The sequence below is a fragment of the Rattus norvegicus genome, chromosome 5, assembly GCF_021556685.1.
Source record: "Rattus norvegicus strain SHRSP/BbbUtx chromosome 5, alternate assembly SHRSP_T2T, whole genome shotgun sequence".
NCBI classification, from domain to species: domain Eukaryota; kingdom Metazoa; phylum Chordata; class Mammalia; order Rodentia; family Muridae; genus Rattus; species Rattus norvegicus.
In genome coordinates this window covers 111332290-111348155 of record NC_141538.1, presented here as the reverse complement: position 1 = coordinate 111348155, position 15866 = coordinate 111332290, and the positions used below count along the sequence as shown (strand labels likewise).

Below are 15866 nucleotides of genomic sequence, written 5' to 3'. Positions count from 1 at the left end.
AGAACTTACTTCTGAACTCCCAAATCTGCTCCTTTGATTTCCATCCCACTTCAAGTTCTACACTGTTTTGATTCCTGTATAATTACAGTAAGGTTTGAATTGGATATATGAACACTTCTAACTTTGTTACTTTATTCCACAATGAGTTCACTTATTTTGTGTAAATTTGTATTTCAAGATAAATTTTAGAACAACTTTTCAATTTCTATAAAATACTCACCTCTTTTCACTTTCCTAGCGACTGCTTTGAACTTTAGATTGTCTGAGGTAAGTTTTAGCCTTGCCAAGATTGAATATGAATTTTTTATTTATTTAAATGTTTTTCATTTCTTGTGAAAATTGTTGTCATTTCCTATGTACAACTTTTAATTCTCTTTTTTAAAAGATTTATTTGTTTGTTTTATGTATATGAGTACACTGTAGCTGTCTTCAGACACACCAGAAGAGGGTATCGGATCCCAATATGGATGGATGGTTATGAGCCAACAATGAGGATGCTGAGAACTGAACTCAGCAACTGTGGAAGAGCCATCTCTCCAGCCCCTTGGAATTCTTTTATTAGATTTAATTCTTTGCCCCTTTGGAAGCTTTTTGTGAATGGAATTCTTTTTTAAATTTCATATAGAATTGCTCTATTGTTGATTCATAGATATTAAATACATGTATCTACCTTGGGTATACTGACCATGATGAGCTCATTTTATTGTAGTACCTTTATGAAAATGTGGATTCATGAGTATATGTTGTATATTGTATTCACAAATATAGTTTTCCCTCTTTCTTTCCAAGGTAGCTTCCCATAGCTTTCTTATAATGTCATAATACATTGACTAGAAGGGCTGAGAGCCTATGTCCAGCTTTAAGGGGCATATTAAGGCTTTTGTCAAGATATAAAGTACTAATCATAGATTGTTCTAGGTGTTATGCTTTACAAGATGGAGCATTTATTCTTGCTTGGGTATCAGATGGTTTTCAATTTTTTTTACTATTCATATAATTGTATATTTATGCTTTTTATTATCTGGAATTTACTGTCACAATTGCTCTTATATTAAGCCAACCTTGCATTTGTTGAATTCACCTTCTATTGTTATAATCATATAGCTTATTTTTTCTTGTGCTTGTGGCTTTGCATTGCTCATTTGTGTGTGTGTGTGACATTTTGTGTGTATATCAAGAGAAACAGTGTTTTACAGCCAAATTATAACACAAATGAACCATATATTCCATTTTTCATTTATTTAAAAATATAAAATGACAAGTATATTCTTATAATAAATTTCCTTGGAAATAATCTTTCTTAGAAAAAACAAAGACTTGGTTTGTAGTTTTTCACACATAGACATGTATAAATACTTAATTTTTTATTTCATTTTTATTCATGATCATAAACTAACTTTGCAATCCAGCTAGACTTGGAGGGGAATGAGGAAAATATGGAACCCAAAGAACTTTAGTGCGAGCACGAATTACAGGACACTGTTAGCATATGGGTTGGGGGCTCTTTCCTAAGCTACAGAAGGAGTGGTTTGGTGGGTAAAATGCCTGCAATTCAAAAGAAATTAGAGTTGTCCACGTCAGACACGGTGATCGTCTTGCTGATCTTGCCATTCCTGGACTCCATGGCTTTCACGATGTCCATGCCGTCTTTCATCTTCCCAGAGACCACATGCCTGCCATCGAGCCGTTCAATCTTGCCAGTGCAGATAAAACAAAACAAAACAAAACAAAACAAAACAAAACAAAACAAAACTGGGAACCGTTGTGTTTGGTCCAGCATTTGCCATGGACAAGATGCCAGGACTTGTATGCTACAGGATGATGTTCTCATCCTCAAATTTCTCTCCGTAGGTAGACCGGTCGCCAGTGCCATTATGGCGTGAAGTCACCACGCTGGCACGTGAAACCTGGAACAATTCTGTGAAAGGAGGAAAACTTATAGCTAAATCCTTTCTTTCCAGTTCTCAGAGCACGAAAGTTTTCTGTGGTCTTTGGAACTTTGTAAACAGAGAGGAGAGGCGGCACAGGGGCTCTCCATCTGTTGTGATGTGAGAGAACATGGAGGGGTTGACCTTGGCTGCAGCAAGCAGTGACAGGCGACGGCAGAGTCTGAAAAGCCTCGTATTTGATTTTTAAGGACTGTTTGAGGTAGATTTTTTTTTAAATTCTCAAATTCAACTTAAGTGCCTCATGCATGGGGTTGCGATGGATTTTCATACTTGACTATTTATCCCGTAATCTTTCGTGGTCCATTAGGTTCAAGAGTATTTGGGAGAACCCTTGGGATAGTTAACTATTGTGTCATATAATTTTATTTCTTCTTTTGAGAAGTCATTTTGTGAATGTAAATTATCTGTCGATTGTGGTCTCTGGAGTGATGAGCTCTATTTTCCTGCTGCTTTCAGACTCCTCTTCACAGCTTCCAACAGCTGAGTGTGCGTTTTTAGCTGTGGACTTCCTCATGCCTCTCCTGCTTAGGGTGTGCTGAGAATCTTACATGTCCAAATTATACTTCAGCACAACTTTGAGGTATCTTAACTATTATTTTAAAAACTTTGCTACCTATTACTTTTTTCTTCTCCAACATTTAGGCATCCAGAGTGCCTACATGTTTTTTTTTTTCTCAAATCTTTGAGGCTATTTCTTTTCAGTTCTTTATTACTTTATTGTTCGATTTGTTTCCTCCCAAACCAAACTTGGTGTGTAGTTTTTCACATATCAACTTCTATCTAAGTACTTAATTTTGTTCTACTATCTAAGTCCTGTGAAGCCTTATTGCTCCAGTAATAGCTTTTTAGAAACGCTACATAGTGTTTTGTCTTTAAATTTTTCATTTGGTTATTCTAAATAATTTATGTTTTATTTGGTGAATAGCTATCATAATACTTCCATTTTTTTAACATGGCTTTCATTAGTTCTTTGAGCATATTTATAATATCTGCCTTGAATTATCTACTAACCACATCATGTTTTTCTTCTCAGAGACAGTCTCTAGTTACCACTTGTGTTCCCTAAATATGGTTGCTTCCATGTTTCTCTGCAGTTTGTCTGAAAAATGGACATTTTAAATAAGCTTTGGATTGTATGTTTGACTCCTCTGAGTATTGTTCTTATGGTTATTTCCTTGTTTGTGTCTTGACTGCCTTGATATTGTAGACATACTCTCTTACAGAGCGGTCAATATAACCCTCGTTATACTGCTGTGAAAATACTGACCAGTAAAGAATCAAACAGCACCTGGGAGAGAGGGAACACAGCTCTGTTTACATATGATATTGTCTAAGATGATACATTGCAAATGTTTAGAGGTAACCCACATTTTTTCACAGTTTTTATACGTTATGTAACAGTGTTGAAGTGGTCTACATGACCATTACAGGGTGATATTTCAATTTACCTAACAATGGGAATTTTCACCACAATTACTCATATTTACAGGAACAAATGTTGCAAGAGGCAGTTAAAATATTCCTTTGTGGGCAGAAAAAATAATCTGTGGTTTGACCAGATAGATGTGGTAATCATTTTGTAAGAGAAGAAATTTTGCATTCCCAACCTAACAGGAATGGGTGCTATCAAGGTAGCAGAACTCAGACTATTTAAGAATTTCAGAAATAAAGCTTTAACTCATTCTGTTTCTAACTCCTACATCGTCCCGTATTTCTAGGCAAGAATTGTTATGATGTTACCTTACTTGGATCAAGGTATGGTGTCATGTCGCTTAGTCTGTCCTTCAACCCAATTTGCCAAGGATGAACATGAGCTTCTAACCTTCCTGCCTCACCTTCCCCTGAACACTGGGGTTATAGGCAATCATTCTACGAAGTGAGTTACATCCTTATTTTCAAGGATTTTTAAAAGTATCAATATGTTGAAAAGTTTCATGGGACATATTTAACTTAGAATCTAGCATTTTATCTAGCAGTACTATATTAAATGTGCCAAAAAGTGGCATTTGATGTCATATGACCTCATATAGCTAACCTAGGCTTAAACTCTCCATGTACCTGAAGCTAGCCTATAATTCCCAATCTTCCTGTGTCTACTTCTCCAGAAGTGATAGAATTACAGGAGTTCCACCATATCAACTCTTTTTTTCATCCTTTGAATTTATTTAATCTATTTAATCAAAGTTGTATTTTTATTTAAAAGTATGTCTTATATATATTTATACTAATGCATACTAATCTTATTCTGTCCTTCCTGAAGACACTAAAAGATATGAAAGGAAAAACATAGCTTTTACACATATCCATACAGCCAAGTTACAAAAACAAAATATAAAGCAGGAGACAGTCCATTGAGCAGAACAGAAAAAATATTTAATGGCTTAGAAACTGCTATAAGAATATTATTTTTTCCATCAAAGTTCATAAATTTGAATAAGTTCTGAAAAATTATTAGTATTTTATGACAAAATGTAATTGTTGCCAGCACAAGACACACTGAAGGCCAATAAACCAGAATTCAGAGACAGGGTCCAGCATCATGAAGAAAATGAGTGACATTATGATTATTAGCATGTGTGACTCTAGAACGACACTGCATGTGATTATTTATTATCTATTTTTATACTTTTAAATTAAAATATAGTTATATCTTTCCGCCAAACCCTTCATACACTTTCCTCACTCATCTCATGCTCCTGGTCTCTCTTACTTTAATTGCTACTATTATGTATGTGTATAAATGACACATATGTAAATACAACCTGAACAATCAGGTTAGTGTTGATTGTATGTATGTCATTTCAGGGCCTATCACGTGGAATTGGATGAGCAATTAGGTGGCTGCTTTCTGAGGGCAGCTAATTTTCCATCTCTCAGCAGTTCTTAGCTGCCTTTAGCTCTTTTTCTGTATGGTTGGTGACCAGTGATATTCCCCCTTCTATGTTAGCATGGTTTTTGGTATTGTCAGGACTTATTTAAGCAACCATTTTGTTGAGATATCATTCATGTTGCTTGCCGGTCACATCTAGGAGACACAATCTATCAATAGACTTCCTGATCCTCTTAGTTTTTCTGATTTCTCTTTCCATTTTGTTCCCTTAACTTTAGGTGCAGGAGTTGTGTTTTAGATATATCCATTGGGTCTGGGTACCCCATAATCAATTAGTCAGTTTGGTCCTCTTTTGCATTTATTGTTGTTGGTTGTATCTTTTTAATGATGAAGAGTGAGAGTTACACTTATGGGGAGCATAAGGACATATGTTTAATTAGAAACTATACTAGTTCTGTAAAGTGGTTATAGATCTCCTCTATGATCACACTACTTCTAAGTAGTTGAATAGGTTTCCACTACCAGGCATTATTTCCCTTCTGTTAAGACAGATACCTTAAGTCCAAATAGAACACTGCTGGTCACTCCAGTATCTATGCACCACTGAAACTTACTTTCTGTTCATTTCTTTTCCTTTTACACCAGAATGACATTTGTATAAAGTTCCCTCTTTGTGAGTAGAGGGATAAGTACAGGTGCTGCCTGTGAATACTGTACATTGTGAATATTACAGTTACATTTTCTTAGATTTGTTTTTTTTTAAGAGAACGTGAAAATTTATATGCTTAACAGCAATGTAACATATAGCTTAACTTTCTCAGGTGTTTTCAAAGTGGCCTGATTTCCATTGCTATTTTCATGCACAGTTGAAGTGACAGCCTTCTGAAATTTCTACTGAATGGTGTAATTTTCAACAAATTTTCTTTACTTTGTTTAGACAGAGTGCAATTATACTTCAGCCTGAAAATTCTAGCCTCAGCTCTGGGACAGGAATTAGGGAAAATTTTGCAACTCACATCCTGCTAGGAGTTGTTTGTTTCTGGCCCTTTAGAAGATCACCTTAAAAAGCAGCTAATAGTATTCAGTCAGACTTGAGACAGTTCATGTGAAAGTCTATAATCATGTTTTTCTGCATAACTCTCTCATTCCCACAGATTCTAGTCACTTTAGATGCTTCAAATTGTATCTCTTTTATTTACTGGGCCACTATTGTCATTAGAACTTTCCTGGTGACCCTCAGTCTGAATAACACCTGTAGGCACAGAGCACACATGCCCACAACGTTTGATTCATCTGTCTTCCCTGTCCCCAGGAGTGATAATCTTGAATGTTTCCTATTGTTCACTGTTTGAAAATAGTTTCAGATTTTTTCCTCCTGTGTGACTACTTTTAATGAAAGAAAATTCCTGCTACAAGATCCTCATGATGGGCAAATGTATAACTTCCCAGCATGCCCTTGATGAGTGAAGCTGTAGAGGATTCTTTCCAAGATTAAGATAATAAATGTCAATACGTAGGGGCAGAATGCACTGTTAAGTTCTGATTTTCAGAAATCTGTATTTCCCACATTTTAGTTCAGTTTTGTGTATTTTTTCTACTGGCTTCCAAGAAATTTAAGAGCATGGTAAAACCAGTGTAAAGTGTGTGTGTGTGTGTGTGTGTGTGTGTGTGTGTGTGTGTGTGTGTGTGTGCGCGCGCGCACACACACATGTGTGAATGACAGAGAGAGGCAGAGACAGAGACAGAGATAGACAGAGTGACAGAGACAGAGACAGACAGAGATAGTCAGAGACAAAGACAGAGACAGAGAGGGTCAGGGTAATGTTCTTCGAATTATGATCTAGAAGAAGAATTAAAGAGGATTCTTACAATATGATACATTCGATTCAAACAAACTAGTTGATAAAAGAGATTCAATGAAAATTAATAAGATACAGATCACAGCTTAAAGAATTAGAGTGAATCTTGGGCTCTGAAATGAGATGGAAAAGAATATGAATCTTGAATGTGTTGTTTGACGATAATGAGGGTCAAAGAATTCTGAACAGTACTTGTTAATTAAGCTATATAGTAAATGGTACTTTTTTGGTGATTTGTAGTTTTGATTTTATATTTGAGATTTTACTCCAATATGTTTAAACTATGTGCATCTTCTCCCTCAACTGGCCCCCAATCCATACTTTATTTCCTCCCCACACAACTTCATGTTCCTGTTGCTTTCTTCACCATTTATTAATGGAGGTGTGGCCTTCCACTGGAGAAATGTCTAACTACCAATGGCAACATTGTTACAAAGCAAGCAAACAAAAATGAACTCTTATTCTCTCAACAGGTATGAATTGTCTATAGTTCCTTGGCCAAGGGTTTGACCTCATGTCTACCTCCTATCTTCTAGATATTAAGCTTGGCTTGTGGCTACCCTAGGTTTGTGCATACTGTTCTCAGGCATAGCTTCTCAGCTGTATCTGAAAGATACTGTGTCTATACATTCATTCAATGCCTTTGTTCTTAAATCTTTCCTTCCTTCTTTCATGATGATTTCTGAGCCTTGGGAGGAGAGGGAGCAGTACAGATGTTACATTTAGGTCTAAACCTCCCATAGTCTATTATTCTCTGCACCTTAACCAGTTGTGGGTCTTCATGATCTATTACAAATAGAAGCTACTCAGATGAGAGTTAAAAAGATGCATTCTATGATTATAACAGTTATTACAGCCAGTTTAATATTATGCATATTTAGTAGAATTATAGTAATATTATTGCTCAAGGCCTATCACCTATATAGTGACAGGCTATTGGCCAGCAATTGTGTCAAATGTAGGTTTCCTCTTGTGAGTTGGAACTTAAATCCTTTCAAAATGTTATTGGTTATATCCATGATGTTTGAGCCACTATTGCACTAGGTAGAGCTGTCTTGACAGGACAGTCATTATTGTTGCTTGAAGTGTTCATGGTTTTGTAGGATTTGATAATTACAATGCTCCCTGGTAATGTCACAGCAGTTTTCAGTGCTATCAAAGCTAGCCAATGGCGATGAAGCTTCCATATTTTTGTTCTGTGACCCAAGAATATGTTGTCTTCAGAAACACGGTCTTACTGTCAAGGTCTGGGTGGTGACAATGGTATTGGCAGTAGCCTGTATTGTTTGGGAAAATTTGGGACCTCACTACTCAGCAACTTCAAAAGAGGAGACTTTTAATTGGTAAGCCTGTGATATATAGAAGGAAATTGGTGCTCCTACATTGGGCAACTACATTTAACTCTCTCTTCTATGTTAGTACCTAGAATTCCAGATGACTTTTCATAGTTTTTTAGAATTATTTATCCTGACATATTTCTATTTTGCCCCAACATCCCACACCCCAATTTAACCCTTCTGATCCATTAGTTCCCTTTAAGCATTTATTAACATCGAATTTCATATCTTTTCCATTAAAAGAACTTTCTGGTGCTTTTACTAATTTCCCAACCCCTGTGTGTATTCTTAATGAAGTTCAGGTAATTAGAGCATTGAAGTCGAACATCCATCCACAAATGAAAGGAAACACCTGACATTTGTTTATCTGGGTCTGATATAATATCTGTAAGAAGCCAGTAGAAAAAAATGATGATTTAAAGTTTTGGTAATATTTATTTCCAACTTGATATTTCCACTATACCTTTGCTAGAAAGAATGTCTGAACTACATTATCATATTGTTTAGAATTATTATTATCATTATTAATTTATTTCCAAAGCACTTTATATATATTTTGAGGGAAATACATAGGTGACTGTGAGCTCTGTTTTTTCCAATATAGGAAGGATGAAAATCTACGAAAGAATATTATTTTATTTGATATTTATTTTTCTGAGTAACTAACACTTTCATTAATTGAAAGTTTTTGCTTTTGTCTTTCCTATCTTTTATTTAAAGTATCTTTTATTAGGAAATTGAATATTAATTACACAAAGATTAAAAACAACACAAAAAGACAAATGTGCATATTTATTTTTGACTTTCCAACTAATCCACATCCCATACCTTCTCCCCTCCCCTCTGTCTCCACAAGGATGTCGCCACCCTGCCAGACCTCTAAACTTCTTGGGGCTTCCAGTCTCTTGAGGGTTGGGTGCATCTTCTCTAACTGAACCCAGACCCGATAATCTTCTGCTGTATATGTATGTTGGGGGCCTCATATCAGCTGGTGTATGCTGCTTGATTGGGAAGACCCTCCAGAATGTACCAGAGAACTGGGAGGTAAGAGTCTCTCAGGACTCAAAGTGAGGGACCCAAGATAAAAAAACAAACAAACAAACAAACAAAAAAAACAAACCCTACAGTGGGAAGAGGGAACTTGTTGAGTCCACCTCCAGCAGAAAGACAGGACATCAAGTGAGGGATGGGGTTGCTATGCCACAATCAAAACTCTGACCCATAATTGTTTCTGTCTGAAAGAACTGCAGGGATGGAAAGAAGGAAAAGAAGGTCCTGTGACAGGCCCAAAGTAGAATCCAGCTGAAGGGAAGCCCCGAGGTCTGACACCATTACTGAAGCTATGGAGCACTCACAGAAAGGGGCCTAATATGACTGTCCTCCGAAGGACCCAGAAAGCAGCCGAAGGAGTCAAATGCAGATATGTGCACCCAACCAATGGACAGAAGCTGCTGACCCCTCTGTTGAATTAGGAAAAAGCTGGAGGAAGCTGAGAAGGAGGGCAACCCTGTAGGAGGACCAGCAGTCTCAATTTACCTGAACCCCTGAGATCTCTCAGACACTGGATCACCAACCAGGCTGCATACACCAGCTATATGAGGCTCCCAACAAGAGATGTCTCATAAATAAAAGTATCATAAATTTAATCTTTTTAATATTATGAAAAATGCTATTGGACTGTAGAAGCAAATAAGACGCTGTTTAAATTCTAGTCTTTTTTTTTTAACTTATAGGAATGGATCATTTTATTGTATGTTGTACTGTTATAATTTAAGGTATAGTAAAATAGCAGCATCAACAACAATAAACTGTATTAGCTTACATGATGAATGAGTCTGTAGATTGGTTATGTAGAATGTATGCCCAAAGTAGCATTGAGTGATACAATTCTTACATCAATAATACTTTAATGTGTGTTAGCATGCATATAGTATACACTTTTTTTGAATACTAGAAAAATTTTCTAATTCTTTTAGGAATTTCATACATGAGAATTTCATATATATCCCAATCCCCAGCTAACAATTTGTTTTTGCCACAATCTTCTGAAAAAAATAATTGTTTCTTTTTGTTTTCATGTCTAATTTGCCAACTATACCATAACTCCTAACAAAAGATAATTGTAATAAATATTCCTTTAAGGAAACAAAAATATTATTTATTTCTCTCTACCAACAATTAACAAAATCCCACCTTTTCCTAAAAAGTTTCTTTACTATTTTCTTTCCTTCATGCCTAGAAATTATATTGAGATAATTACTTGTTTCTTTCATTTTCTCTTATTTGTTTTTCACTTTGTAATTTAATTACAACATTTGTCTTCTCTTATCTTCTAGAAGGACTTCCATGTAACTCTCCCTGTGTTCCTTCAAATTCATGACCTGTTTTTTGTTAATTGCTATTACATACTTATATGTGTTTATATATGCATATATGCATATATTCCTAAATATAACAGGTTTAATTGCTTTAAAACTGGCCCCTTACCTTGTATTCGTGTTTCCATACTTACTTTCATCATCCAAAATGTTCTAGAAACATCTCAGTTACTCAAGTACTGTCATCCTCCAAGCCCCAAAAGGGTAGATTCTGCATAACCAGTGATTGGGGAAGTGTCTGTTACAGTATTGAGTGCATTTAATTATTTAATGAATAAACAATGAGTGTCCAGTCATTCAATGCTGGTGGAGGCACAGCTAAACTTTTTCTGCTGAGTTAACATTTCAGATAATAATCCAAAGTCCAGTACTGAACAACAGCATCTTTACAATCTAAGAGGATGGGCTTTAGCTGAGTACCTTGACTCGGGCACAGATTCTTCACTGGGGTAATATTGAAAGATTTGGTAATATTTGAAAACATTTCTGGCTTTTGCTCCTCAAAGGACTAAGAATTATCTAATGGTAAAGATAACCGAGCTGCTGAGCATCCAATGATATGGGCCACTATGCCCTAACAAACAAAGATTTACCAAAAATGTGGTTCAGAATGCATCTCCTAAAAGTTTATTATTTTTATTATTATTTTTTACCCACTGTTCAACCTATAGAGCTAAAAGACAAAGAAAATGAAGCAAAATTTTCTTAAAAGGGAGGAATTATTGGGGGCAAAACATCACACATCTTAGTTGAATATTGGCCAAGTTGCCTAGACTCATTCATTTGCTTGCTTGTTTTGAGTCTGGGTTTTAGAAGTACCTTGAATCACACTGGAAGGGCATTATTTGGGGGAATTCTAAGAATATGGGTGAACATCTTTATGATGTCAGGAAATGTGTGGTGGGAGAATATGAAACAGATGCAAGTTATTCTGCTTCAGGCATGAGATAACCATTGAAGACTCATACATTTGACAGTCTGGTCCCTTGGAGGACAATAGTGTTGAGACTTGAATTGGTCTTATGTTCTTTAACCCAGTCTATACATTAATCCATAAATGAATGAGTAATTGGGAAGTAGGGATCAAATAGAGTAAGTAGTTCTTGTTAACAGTGTGTCTTGTCCCTTTTCTTTCATTCTCTGTTCCATGGCTACAATGAAATGTATGTTCTCTCTGTGTACTAATGACTTATAAAATTATAGAGCAGATTCCTTCACCATTCTTTCTGCCATGATGCCTCAATACAGGTTTAGAAGCAATGGAGCCAGTTGATCATGGACTAAAACCACTAAAATAGATTTTTCTCTCTATATTGTTTCTCTTAGATATTTTGTCAATGGCAGAAAGTTAGCATCAAAACATTAACTTTTGCTTTGAAGGACTGCACCAGTTCCCCATATGGTAACTGAGTATCTCAAAATGTAACTTGTCTCAAGGTAGTTCTCTAGGCAAGGTGTTGTAGCAATCTGAATTATAGGAATGTCTCTTGGTCAAGGAGATAATAGAAAGGCCAATTGTGTGTTGTTTTCCTCCTTGAGGATACTGAACTTTGGGGAGGTCAATATGGAACTACAAATGTGCTTCATGAAGAAATATTGTTTGTCAGACTAAGACACAAAGAAGGTAGATCACGACATCCATTTTCTCCCTTGTGTCCATGCCCTGACCTCTGTCTGATTATCCATGCAATTGAGGATGAAGAAGACCAATGTCCACAGAAGGACCAAATAAATAAAGATAGGCCAAAAAGAGAAAACAAGGCACACTAGAAAGATAAATCCCATGCACATTGATGTAAGAACAGAATGAAGAGTGTCAAAATGGCAGTTTTGCTCTAAATCAAGGCTTCTTAAACTTTCCACTCATGACTCTTTCTTGTCAGATAATTTTTATATAGCCTTGCACATGTAGGCATGTGAAAATTTTTCTTATAATAAAATAATGCATAAATATGAATTATAAATATACTTATATTAAATATAAATTTAAAATATATTAAATAATTATGCTGGCCTAGCAAAGTGGCAACAGTAGATACTTTCCTAAGATCCATGACCTCAATAGCCCTAGGTAGCTGCCTATGATGTCAGTACTAGGCAAATTTTTTTTTCTGTTAAGTAGTCCATAAGTCCGATTAGATGGATGTTGTACATACCTGAAATGCAAGTGTCACTTCTTGTACCTTTATGAATATTTTTTCTGTGCTTGTAATTATTGTTTTTGTAGGCATTGCAGCTGGGTAGGATTGACAATACCTTCCCTCCCTTTCCAGCATGCATAATATTTTTCAGTAGCATGGAAGCTAGACTGCAGAAAAAAGCCTTTTATGTCAGATACAGCTCAAATCATCTGAGTACTGTGCCTTCAGTATGCTTTTAAATAAAAGCCCATACCCAGCAAAACAAACCCTTTTGATTAGTTAGTTAGGATAGTCTACACAACTCACAATATGATATAAGCTATTGATGTAGTCAATTGGTTGCCTCTCATGGTTTGAGTCTGGGGCCCTATGGGCAAAGACACTGCATACTGAAGGGCCAAGTCACTCCCAGAAACAGCAAGACAAGAAAACACCAGAGACAGCCCAATGGCTAGAGGCAAGCACAGGAACCTAATCAACAGAAACCAAGAGTACCTGGCATCATCAGAGCCCAGTTCTCCCACCAAAGAAAATACTGGGTATCCAAATACAGCAGAAAGGCAAGATTTAGATTTGAAATCACATTTTTAAAAATTTTTTTCCTTTTTTTTTTATTAACTTGAGTATTTCTTATATACATTTCGAGTGTTATTCCCTTTCCCGGTTTCCAGGCAAACATCCCCCTCCCCCCTCCCCTTCCTTATGGGTGTTCCCCTCCCAACCCTCCCCCCATTGCCGCCCTCCCCCCATAGACTAGTTCACTGGGGGTTCAGTCTTAGCAGGACCCAGGGCTTCCCCTTCCACTGGTGCTCTTACTAGGATATTCATTGCTACCTATGGGGTCAGAGTCCAGGGTCAGTCCATGTATAGTCTTTAGGTAGTGGCTTAGTCCCTGGAAGCTCTGGTTGCTTGGCATTGTTGTACTTTTGGGGTCTCAAGCCCCTTCAAGCTCTTCCAGTTCTTTCTCTGATTCCTTCAATAGGGGACCTATTCTCAGTTCAGTGGTTTGCTGCTGGCATTCGCCTCTGTATTTGCTGTATTCTGGCTGTGTCTCTCAGGAGCAATCTACATCCGGCTCCTGTCAGTCTGCACTTCTTTGCTTCATCCATCTTGTCTAATTGGGTGGCTGTATATGTATGGGCCACATGTGGGGCAGGCTCTGAATGGGTGTTCCTTCAGTCTCTGTTTTAATCTTTGCCTCTCCCTTCCCTGCCAAGGGTATTCTTTTTCCTCATTTAAAGAAGGAGTGAAGCATTCACATTTTGATCATCCGTCTTGAGTTTCGTTTGTTCTAGGGATCTAGGGTAATTCAAGCATTTGGGCTAATAGCCACTTATCAATGAGTGCATACCATGTATGTCTTTCTGTGATTGGGTTAGCTCACTCAGGATGATATTTTCCAGTTCCAACCATTTGCCTACGAATTTCATAAACTCGTTGTTTTTGATAGCTGAGTAATATTCCATTGTGTAGATGTACCACATTTTCTGTATCCATTCCTCTGTTGAAGGGCATCTGGATTCTTTCCATTTTATGGCTATTATAAATAAGGCTGCGATGAACATAGTGGAGCACGTGTCTCTTTTATATGTTGAGGCATCTTTTGGGTATATGCCCAAGAGAGGTATAGCTGGATCCTCAGGCAGCTCAATGTCCAATTTTCTGAGGAACCTCCAGACTGATTTCCAGAATGGTTTTACCAGTCTGCAATCCCACCAACAATGGAGGAGTGTTCCTCTTTCTCCACATCCTCGCCAGCATCTGCTGTCACCTGAGTTTTTGATCTTAGCCAATCGCACTGGTGTGAGGTGAAATCTCAGGGTTGTTTTGATTTGCATTTCCCTTATGACTAAAGATGTTGAACATTTCTTTAGGTGTTTCTCAGCCATTCGGCATTCCTCAGCTGTGAATTCTTTGTTTAGCTCTGAACCCCATTTTTTAATAGGGTTATTTGTTTCCCTGCAGTCTAACTTCTTGAGTTCTTTGTATATTTTGGATATAAGGCCTCTATCTGTTGTAGGATTGGTAAAGATCTTTTCCCAATCTGTTGGTTGCCGTTTTGTCCTAACCACAGTGTCCTTTGCCTTACAGAAGCTTTGCAGTTTTATGAGATCCCATTTGTCGATTCTTGATCTTAGAGCATAAGCCATTGGTGTTTTGTTCAGTAAATTTTTTCCAGTGCCCATGTGTTCCAGATGCTTCCCTAGTTTTTCTTCTATTAGTTTGAGTGTGTCTGGTTTGATGTGGAGGTCCTTGATCCACTTGGACTTAAGCTTTGTACAGGGTGATAAGCTTGGATCAATCTGCATTCTTCTACATGTTGACCTCCAGTTGAACCAGCACCATTTGCTGAAAATGCTATCTTTTTTTCCATTGGATGGTTTTGGCTCCTTTGTCAAAAATCAAGTGACCATAGGTGTGTGGGTTCATTTCTGGGTCTTCAATTCTATTCCATTGGTCTATCTGTCTGTCTCTGTACCAATACCATGCAGTTTTTATCACTATTGCTCTGTAATACTGCTTGAGTTCAGGGATAGTGATTCCCCCTGAAGTCCTTTTATTGTTGAGGATAGCTTTAGCTATCCTGGGTTTTTTGTTATTCCAGATGAATTTGCAAATTGTTCTGTCTAACTCTTTGAAGAATTGGATTGGTATTTTGATGGGGATTGCATTGAATCTGTAGATTGCTTTTGGTAAAATGGCCATTTTTACTATATTAATCCTGCCAATCCATGAGCATGGGAGATCTTTCCATCTTCTGAGGTCTTCTTCAATTTCTTTCCTCAGTGTCTTGAAGTTCTTATTGTACAGATCTTTTACTTGCTTGGTTAAAGTCACACCGAGGTACTTTATATTATTTGGGTCTATTATGAAGGGTGTCGTTTCCCTAATTTCTTTCTCGGCTTGTTTCTCTTTTGTATAGAGGAAGGCAACTGATTTATTTGAGTTAATTTTATACCCAGCCACTTTGCTGAAGTTGTTTATCAGCTTTAGAAGTTCTCTGGTGGAACTTTTGGGATCACTTATATATACTATCATGTCATCTGCAAATAGTGATATTTTGACCTCTTCTTTTCCGATCTGAATCCCTTTGATCTCCTTTTGTTGTCTGATTGCTCTGGCTAGAACTTCAAGAACTATATTGAATAAGTAGGGAGAGAGTGGGCAGCCTTGTCTAGTCCCTGATTTTAGTGGGATTGCTTCAAGTTTCTCTCCATTTAGTTTAATGTTAGCAACTGGTTTGCTGTATATGGCTTTTACTATGTTTAGGTATGGGCCTTGAATTCCTATTCTTTCCAGGACTTTTATCATGAAGGGGTGTTGAATTTTGTCAAATGCTTTCTCAGCATCTAATGAAATGATCATGTGGTT

The 15866-nt window shown here is 36.9% G+C and overlaps 1 pseudogene; it reads right to left on the bottom strand.

The window, feature by feature from the left end:
- Window positions 1-1552: 1552 nt before the first annotated feature.
- Window positions 1553-2066, bottom strand: Ppia-ps8 (peptidylprolyl isomerase A, pseudogene 8; annotated as a pseudogene).
- Between the last annotated feature and the right edge of the window lie 13800 nt (window positions 2067-15866).